The sequence below is a fragment of the Schistocerca americana genome, chromosome 2, assembly GCF_021461395.2.
Source record: "Schistocerca americana isolate TAMUIC-IGC-003095 chromosome 2, iqSchAmer2.1, whole genome shotgun sequence".
Taxonomy (NCBI): domain Eukaryota; kingdom Metazoa; phylum Arthropoda; class Insecta; order Orthoptera; family Acrididae; genus Schistocerca; species Schistocerca americana.
Genome location: NC_060120.1, coordinates 707433665 through 707444083, shown reverse-complemented (window position 1 = coordinate 707444083; position 10419 = coordinate 707433665). Strand labels below are relative to the sequence as shown.

At 46.6% G+C, this 10419-nt stretch overlaps 1 non-coding gene across 1 annotated transcript; it reads right to left on the bottom strand.

Annotated features, from left to right (window-relative positions):
• Nucleotides 1-9409: 9409 nt before the first annotated feature.
• Nucleotides 9410-9482, bottom strand: Trnaa-cgc. Its single transcript has one exon. It is a non-coding gene; the product is annotated as a tRNA-Ala (tRNA).
• Nucleotides 9483-10419: the final 937 nt, after the last annotated feature.

Genomic DNA, 10419 nt, shown 5'->3' with positions numbered 1-10419 from the left:
GTGATTTTAGCAGTAATTCGGTGCATCTGCCTGCGAAGGCAGTTTCCGCGATTGCTTTCCGTGCTTACACTGCGAGCTACGAGTAGGAACGTGCACCACTTTGAACTGGAACGCGGCTGTAGCCAGTCACGTGACGAAACTACTTCCAGCTGCGACCCGGTATACAGTTCGATTTGTCGAGTAATCAGTCCTCAGTGAGTAGTAGTTAAATGTTGCTTGGTTCCTCGGTATACCTAACAACAATAACCAATCGTATGTGCAAAATAACTGCCGCGCTGTCCTCTGCGCTGGGATTTGGTTTGGGGAGGGTGGTGCCATAGTATGTTATTGCTCTCCCACCTCAACATAACTTGCCATCATCCGCACTTCTAACGAACCACATATGCCTAGGATATTAGTAACAAAAACTATGAAATGAAATGACGGTGTGGCATTGTGCGTCTTTGTGATGTCGATGAGATTAAAAGGGGCGCCGAGAGCCATAAAGGCCTGAAGCACACTGTCGTCGATTCTGAGAATGTATCATGTACGCATGCTCCTGACATCTGTTGACCTTATGGTGAACCAGTTTTATCAGTGATGTACCCCTACACTGTATATATGAACATTTACGATAGTCACTTCCATAAGGGCCCAAAGCACAAATTTTCAATGCTGTAGAAACGCTCACAGGCTACACTCACGCCCATTTCTTCATAAGTGCTGGAAGATTTTGGAGAAACGCCCCTCATAACCTCATGTTCCATGGTTTCAGCATTACAGTCTGTAAAGTGGAGGCTGAAGACTTCGTAGCTCTTAAGAATGTTAATGACGTCACTACCAAACCAGAAGTTTATGTTCGTTGTAACAACGTACATTTCAGAAATTTTACAAAGATGAAGTTTTCAATAAGTTGCCATGAACAGTAGTTTAAAGTAACTTATTCACTGTAGTCGCGGGGGTCACCATTTTCTTTAAGTCACATCGAGAGAGACCACAACTTGTCATTTCCCAACAGTTTATGAACGGCTTGCAAAATATAGTCCCCAAATACTTGGGCGGAAGGCAAATGTCAACCATGAAACACAAAGAATTAACAAAACGACTAAACCAAACTTGAGACACATACACTTAACAAAATTACTAGATTTCATGCCTAAAGTGAACAGACAGCTTTAAGTGAACCTCAAGCCGGAGAATGTGCTTCATGAAAATTATGGTAACAACGGCTATGAAGTATAGGTCGTAATAGAATGCCTGCTACATTTATAATCTGTTCTTTATGGGCCGGCCTGGTGGCCGAGCGGTTCTAGGCGATACAGTATGAATCCTTCCTCGAGCATGGATGTGTATGATGGCTGTAGGTTAGTTAGGTTTAACTAGTTCTAAGTTCTAGGTGACTGATGACCTCAGCAGTTAAGTCCCATAGTGCTCAGAACCATTTGAACCATTTTTGTTCTTTATGTTCTGATTTTAGTTTCGCATTAATTAGAAACTACACAACAGTTAAAAAGATTATTGTCACTATCCTGTGTACGAAAATTCTGTGAATTAATATAAATAATAATAACCCTAAATATTAGCTAAATTGATAAATATTTTATGGGAAATATATGATGTTGAGACTTGGTTAAAAAGTCAGTCAAACCTATGAGACTGGTAGTGTGCCTAGAAATTAGATTGTCACAAATATCTATTTTTCTCAAAACTTCGTTTCTGTGCGTTGGGCTCCTATGGTTCTCAATGCCTCTAAGGATTAGGACAACACATACGCCCAGTCGCTGAGCGAAAAAGATCTCCAACTCGGCCGGGAATCGAATCCGGGCAATCTACTCACATCAAAAAAGGTTGCATCACCTCGGTTCCGAGAGTTCCGGAACCTGTACAGAAAATTAGAATATAGATCAACATAAACATCATTTCTGCCCTTTTTATTGCTCACGAAAACCACACATTGCACGTTGTACGACCATACAGCGAGACCTTCAGAGGTGGCGGTCCACTTTGCTGTACACACCGGTGCCTCTAATACCCTAATACCCAGTAGCACACCCTCTTGCGTTGATGCATGCCTGTATTCGTCGTGGCATACTATCCACAAGTGTATCAAGGCACTGTTAGTCCAGATTGTCCCACTCCTCAACGGCGATTCGGCATAGATCCCTCAGAGTGGTTGGTGGGTCAACTCTTTCACAAACAGCCCTTTTCTGTCTATCCCAGGTATGTTCGATAGGGTTCATGTCTGGAGAATATGCTCGACACTCTAATCGAGCGATGTCGTTATCATGAAGGAAGTCATTCACAACACGTGCACGATGGGGGCGCGAATTGTCTTCCATGAAGACGAATGCCTCGCCACTATGCTGCCGATATGGTTGCACTATTGGTCGGAGGATGGCATTCACGTATCATACAGCCGTTACGGCGTCTTCCTTAAGCACCAGAGGCGTACTTCGGCCCCACATAATGCCAACCCAAAACAGCAGGGAACCTGCACCTTGCTGCACTCGCTGTCGTTCAGCCTGACTGGGTTGCCTCCAAACACGTCTCCAGCAATTGTCTGGTTGAAGGCACATGCGACACTTATCGGTGAAGACAACGTGATGCCAATCCTGAGCGGTCCAGTCGGCATGTTGTTGGGCCCATCTGTACCGCGCTGCATGGTGTCGTGGTTGCAAAGATGGACCTCGCCGTGGACGTCGGGAGTGAAGTTGCGCATCATGCAGCCTATTGCGCACCGTTTGAGCCGTAACAAGACGTTCTGTAGCTGCACAAAAAGCATTATTCAATGTGGCGTCGTTGCTGTCAGGGTTCCTCCGAACCATAATCCGTAGGTAGCGGTCATCCATTGCAGTAGTAGGCCTTGGGCGGCCTGAGTGAGGTATGTCGTCCACAGTAACTGTCTCTGTGTCTCTCAACCTTACAGAAAAGTATACTGTGTTGAATGAAGCTTCTATTTATTGTAGAATTTCTTCCCATTTTCGAGACTGTTTTTATGATACTTCATTCTCCAAAAGCCTGCCAAAAATTTGAAGATTGATGTATGTAAAATTACAAATGGTTTTAGTGAAATGTTATTTGAGAGCGGACAGCGGGGGAACGGCGTACGCGGGAACCATGATCCAAACCCTCTCGCTCCCTCCCGCCATTGCATTCGCGCGTATCTGTCCTTGTAAGGCTAGAGGCCTCTGCAATATTTGTGATTTGTTGTCAGAAATGTCACAGTTCATAGTAATTCATGTGTAGTCATCTAGTGAAACAGAAATGTGAATTAGCCCCCCCCCCCCCCCCACAAGGAAGAATTGCAGGCCCTTTGCCGTTCTTAACCTACATAAACTATTTAGATGACTATCTGAACAGCCCTTCCAGATTGTTTATAGAGTATGCTGTTCATCGTTTAGTAAAGGCGTAAGAAGATCAAAACTAATTGCAAAATAATTTTGACAAGAGATCTACATGGTCCTAGAAGTGGAAATTCGCACAGAATAATAGAAAGTTCGTCCACATGAGTACTCAAAAAATTCCTTTGAATTCTGGTTACAGTTACACGATAAATCGCACAAATTTAAAGGCTGCCGACAGAAATAAATACCTAGGAATTACGATTACAAACAACTTAAACTGAGACCATCACACAGCAAATATTCTAGGAAAAGCGAACAAAAGACTTCGTTTTACTGACCTAACACTTAGAACAAAATTTTCTCGGTTTCCAAGCCGTGTCTCTTCCAATAAAACATTCGATCTTTCGATATTTGTCTCCGCTATCGTCATCAGGAGTTGAAAGCACTGACTGCTGGAGCTCTTTTGTGTGTGTGTGTGTGTGTGTGTGTGTGTGTGTGTGTGTGTGTGTCTCCAAAGTGCTGCCTTCCATTCAGGAAGGACATCTTGGGTGAGGGACGTTTTGATTCAGTTATGGCTTTATTTAGGCTTGGGCTCGTGTTCCGTAACCCCTACTACAGTGGTGGTTTCTGCGATTAGCCTGTTGTTTTATTGGGGCACTTCCACAATTGCGCGAGTCACTTTCACCCGGTGCCATTGTCCTGGTGGTAGGCCGTAGCGCGTCGATTTTGTCCAGCAGAGTTCAGATTTTAACCCTGTTTTGATCCCAGATCGGTGGCAAGTGGAGTTCTTGGCGTAAGTCGTTTATTCGGACCCATCTCGGGGTACCAAGAACGAGTCTTAAACACCTGTCCTGGTTAACCTGTAGGGGCTTGAAATTCGTGATCCCTCACGTTGAGCAGCCATACTGCAATTAGTGCAGGAGATGTAATAACTGCACTCTGGCGCCGCGGCCTGTCTTTCTCGTGGGCCTCGCGCGGCACTGAGTGACGTCAGCCGGCGCCAGGCTTGAAACCGCCGCTCTTGCGCCCCTTGGTCTGCAGCTCGTGGTCTAGTGGCTAGTGTTGCTGCCTCTGGATCATGTGATCCCGGGTGCGATTCCTGGCCAGGTTAGGGATTTTCTCTGCCCGCGGACTGGGTGTTTGTGCTGTCCTCATCACTTCATCATCATCATCATCAACATTATCGTCATCATCATCATTCGTGTCAGTGGCTACATTTGACTGTGTAAAAAAAACTGGACTGTGTAAAAATTGGGACTTGGTACGGGCGCTGATAACCGCGCAGCTGAGTGCCCCACAACCCAAACAAACTTGCGCTCCTTCAAGAGTCAAGCCTCCGTCTTTGATTTCGCTCAGTGTCAAAAGCCGATGCTCACTCCCTACTATTTGTGTACCCCTGTGCGGTACTGAGGTGCTATGAGCTGCCCATGTTGTGTTCCGTGCATGCGTCAATTCGGCCTTCTCTGAAAGGTTCCAAACGCTGCCATTGCATCTACATAAACAGACCACGGTATCAGATCCGGCAGTCAGTGATTTTAATTCCTGGTGACGATGTCTGAGACAGCTGTCGAAATGTGGAGTGTTTTCAGCGAAGTGATGCGGCTTGTAAAGCGAGAAAATTTTGTTGGAGCATGCCACCATTAAAGACTCTTGAGGGCAAAGGAAACTTAGAATATGCCAGAAATGCATTAAAGAGACAGCCTACATCACGCATGTTCGTCCTCTCCTGGGGAACTGCTGCACGGTATTCGATCACTACCAAATAAGATTGATGGAGGACATCGTAAAAGTTTAAAGAGGGGCAGCTCGTTTTGTATTATCGCGAAACAGGGGAGAGAGGAGCGTAACGAATATGATAAACGAGTTGGGTTGGCAGTCACTGAAACAAAGAAGTTTTTCGTCGCACAAAGGTGATTTCACGAAATTAAAATCATCAACTTTTTCCTTCTGAATATCAATACATTTCACTGCCTACCACCTCCATACGCAGGAATTACCATCGTGATAAAATAAGAGAAATCAGAGCTCGCAATTATTATGTGCCCAATTTTTCCCAAGTGATATTCGAGACTGGAACGTTAGAGGAACTGTATGGAAGTTACGCAATGAGCCTTTTGCCAATCACTTGAGTGGGATAAAACTACTGGGACTTGACGACTTGTTGGACGTATTGACTATTGGTTTTTATCTCGGCATTTACGACGTGCGTAGCTTAATAATTGGTCTGACATTTCGCCAGCACGAGTGGATGTCATTGTCAAACATTGCCTTTCTGCAGTCGTAACACCGGTTCCCCAGGGTTGATAGAAGTCAAGCACTGTCGGGCTTGGCTAGCACTTTGATGGGTGACCGTTCGGGTCTGCCGAACGCTGTTAACAAGCGGTGTACTCTCAGACCTTGTGAGGCCAACTGAGAAACTACTTGATTAATAACTATCGGCTCCGGTCACGATAGCTGACAACGTCCGGGCGAGCGGTGTGCTGACCACATACCGCTCCATATCCGCATACGCTGACGCCTATCGGCTGAGGATGTCACGACGGTCGGCTTGTACCGTTGGGCCTTTCGAGGCCTGTTAGGGTGGAGTACTGCTGGTGGCGGGCGGACGGTGAAGCTCTTGCAATACCAGCCACTCGTACGGACGAAATGTCAGACAAAATATTGGGTTGGTGCATAAGTTCTTAGCGTTTTTCCACAAGTTTAACAAACACAACAAATACACATAACATTCATCAATAATATATGCTCCTCCACTACTAACAACAGTCTGTCAACGCTGGGCTAACTTTCCGATTTCGCGACTGCAGAAATCTCGTGGTTTTGAGGCGAAGAGCTTTTCGAGGTATGTTCGGAGTGTATTTTCATTCGGAAAGGAAGTTCCTAGAAGATTGTTCAGGTTGGTGTCGAATGACTACCCAACGCAACTCTGACACAGTGGTTTTTGTCAGTTTAGCAGAATGCGGGAGGACGTTATTGTGGAGTAGCATCACTTGACGTGGTCTTCCTCATCATTGTTCTCGGATTGCGTCCACAAGACGTCTCAGCTCTTGACAGTAAATGTCAGTAGTGATGGTTACACCTCTGGGTAGCAATTCGTAGTGCATCACACCGTCTTTGTTCCACCGCAAGCATAACACTATCTTTTGTGGATGGGAGGAGGTCTTTGTACGGAGAGTTGATGCTTTGTCTGGGCTCAACCATTCCTTTCTTTTCCTTTCGTTAGCATAAAGACACCGTTTCTCGTGACCAGTAACGGCACAGAATAGGAATGGTCGGCGTTGTTCACGAGCCAGTTCATGACGAGCAAGCAGAAATGCACATATGCCCATGGACTGATTTTTGTGATTTTGGCTTAGACCATGCGGTACCCATACACCCAATTTTTGAACCCTCCCCACTGCATGCATATGCCACACGGCGGTGCATTAATCACATTTCATCACATTGCCCGATTTCGAGTACACTGGCGTGAATCATTGCGGACTAATGCGTTTAATCGATCGTCATCACAGCCCGACGGTCTTCCTGAACGTAGAGACTCATTAATGTCAAAACGAGCCTCCTTAAAACGAGAAATCGAGTTTCTTGCCGTGCTCTGTCCAGCGGCATTATTCCCATCTGGCTGCCTCCCCTGCTGTCACCCCTCTACTGAACTCAAAGGAATATGGCGGAAATGTTCCGATTTCTCCACTAGGCACTCCATTTTCTACCGTCCACACCTCCACTCACTGTCTCCAAATGACAAAATGACATCTTGTAAACTCAAAAATCAACAGCGAAGTAGAAAATCTAAAACGCTATGAACTTATGCAAGACCCTAATATTAGCTGAGGATACCGAGGTGGAAGGCAACAGACGGCACGTCACTTAAGTGTGACTTGCAGAGTAGTCGTGAGAGATGTGGATGTTGATGGCGCCGCTCCTCGCTGCAGCGTGCACGCTGTCGACCAGAGCTGAGTCAGCAAGCCTCGTCGCCCTGTGTGCCACGGCTGCCAGCGGCCTTGCAGCGCAGACGGGCTGCCGCTGCCGCAACCCGACGCCGCACGCCACTGCCCAGGGCCCGCCGTATTAGGCGCTCCGCGTGGGCCGCCCGTCTCCCCGTACTCACTCAAAAACGCACAGTCTGCTGCTGCAGCCTCCACGTCTTCCGCTGTTCTCTCCGGCGTCACTTCCCGAATGAGGGGCATAGGATTCCAGACCAGCAATCTGGATTTCCAAAAAGGGCCCCATCTTAATGGACGCCTATGCGTGCGATTGTGTCTGGCTGTTCGCTCTTTTTGCAAACAATCTGTCAGCAAGCTGAACGGGAGTACAGTGTCTCAGTTACTTCAATAATCTTGTCGTAGAGACAGGAGTCAGCAACCTCGCTATACCACTGATCTACAGCTGGTGACGGTGCAAGCCTCACGTGCTGCTATTAACCCTTCATGTCACTCAGGTAAATGTACACGGGGTCCCGCCTGAGAGTCCTCATGCGCAATTTCTCCGGCGTTTCGATGTATTTGCAATTTCGTTTCTGCAATATGTAGCTGGAGTTAGTCCAAACAAACTTTACTCAAGGCCTCTTTCATGTGACACCCAGTGTCGAAAGAAAGAATCGATCTGTTTTCTTCACAAGCACATTCGATAGAGCTGCCCCAAATTAGTCTAGTGCGATACTCGTTCTATAGGCATGTATCAACAGGCACAGTAAAACACGACGCAGCAGCAGCGACACCGCCACCCTGGCTGGCGCTCATTGCTACTGCCAAGCAGCGATGCTCAGTCGTTCCTCGAGAACTGGTTATGCTTCGTGTTTTACTGTGCCTGTTGTTACAGGTCTATAAAACGAGTATCGCACTAGACTAATTTGGGGCAGCTCTATCGAATGGGCACGTAAAATTCCGCTGTAAAAATCATTTTTTATAATGGGTACAAACCGACGCTTTCTATCGACGCTGGGCGCCGCATGAAAGACGAGACTGACTCCAGCTGTACACTCCAAATCTAAATCGCTGATATCAGCCGGAACATCAAAGAAAATACGCCTAATAACTCTTAGGTGCAATACCCGGTGTGTAACACTGGTTTTAAATGTTGTTTATTGCCGTATTTACTACAAACAATCCTTTGCATTTGTATTTTTGTTAACATATTCACAATAGTTTCTCTGACAGAGATATAGAAGTGGTATTCATACCTAAGTCGGTAGGCTGCAGATGTCAACGAACAAGTGAGTGATTGTACGAACATTAAATGGTTCAAATGGCTCTGAGCACTATGGGACTTAACAGCTGCGGTCATCAGTCCCCTAGAACTTAGAACTACTTAAACCTAACTAACCTAAGGACATCACACACATCCATGCCCGAGGCAGGATTCGAACCTGCGACCGTAGCGGTCACGCGGTTCCAGACTGAAGCGCCTAGAACCGCGAGACCACCGCGGCCGGCGTACGAACATTAACGGATGACTGTTGAAACATAGCTAGTCCTGTGTTCAGCAAGCCTTTTCTCATCATTTCATTTTTTTCTATCTTCTACTATAAACGACAGTAAATTAAATTCACGATAACATTTCCTACATTATAAAGTCAATACTGGAGTCGTTTCTAACCACATTTGCAGCTTTACATGTTAGCAAATATATTGTCGTGAATTCAGTTTCCAATTACTCCCAATTTTACTGATTATATACTGCAAAATGTTTCTTTTGACGAAGAATGAACATAGCAGATAACATTTTTCACAAGCAATATCACGGTCCGCACTGCTCCCTTAGCAGGGGTTGGTCCCTTAAGACCTTACCAGCACAAACAATATCTAAAATGTTAGGCGTTGACATTATAGACACATCAAAAAATGTTTTGCATCACCTCGGTTCCGAGAGTTTCGGATCCTGTTCAGAAAATTGGAATAGAGACCAACATAAACATCGGAGGAGGATATTAGTGTTTAACGTCCCGTCGACAACGAGGTCATTAGAGACGGAGCGCAAGCTCGGGTGAGGGAAGGATGGAGAAGGAAATCGGCCGTGCCCTTTCAAAGGAACCATCCTGGCAGTTGCCTGAAGCGATTTAGGGAAATCACGGAAAACCTAAATCAGGATGGCCGGAGACGGGATTGAACCGTCGTCCTCCCGAATGCGAGTCCAGTGCGCTAACCACTGCGCCACCTCGCTCGGTCATAAACATCGTTTCCACCCTTTTTATTGCTCATGAAAACCACACATTGCATGATGTACCACCATACAGCGAGACCTTCAGAGGTGGTGGTACAGATTGCTATACACACAGGTACCTCTCATACCCAGTAGCTGCACAATGTCCACTCGCTGGACAGTGTCTCTAAGGCGTTCAGCCTGACCGGGTTGCCTCCAAACACGTCTCCGACGATTCTCTGGTTGAAGGCATATGCGACACTCATCGCTGAAGAGAACTTGATGCCAATCCTGAGCGGTCCATTCGGCATGTTGCTGGGCCCATCTGTACCACGCCGCATGGTGTCGTGGTTGCAAAGATGGACCTCGCCATGGACGTCGGGAGTGGAGTTGCGCATCATGCAGCCTATTGCACTCAGTTTGAGTAGTAACACGACGTCCTGTGGCTGCACATAAAGCATTATTCAATATGGTGGCGTTGCTGTCAGGTTTCCTCCGAACCATAATCCGTAGGTAGCGGTCATCCAATGCAGTAGCAGCCCTTGGGCGGCCTGAGCGAGGTATCTCATCGACAGTTCCTGTCTCTCTGTATCTCCTTCATGTCCAAACAACTACGCTTTGGTTCACTCTGAGACGCCTGGACGCTTCCCATGTTGAGAGCCCTTCCTGGCACAAAGTAACAATGCGGACGCGATCGGACCGCGGTATTGACCGTCTAGGTATGGTTGAACTACAGACAACACGAGCCGTGTATCTCCTTCCTGGTGGAATGACTTGAACTGATCGGCTGTCGGACTCCCTCCGTCTAACAGACGCTGCTCATGCATGGTTGTTTACATCTTTGGGCGGGTTCAGTGACATCTCTGAACAGTCAAAGGGACTGTCTGTGATACAATATCCACAGTCAACGTCTATCTCCATTGAGTTCTGAGAACCGGGGTGATGCAAAATTTTCTTG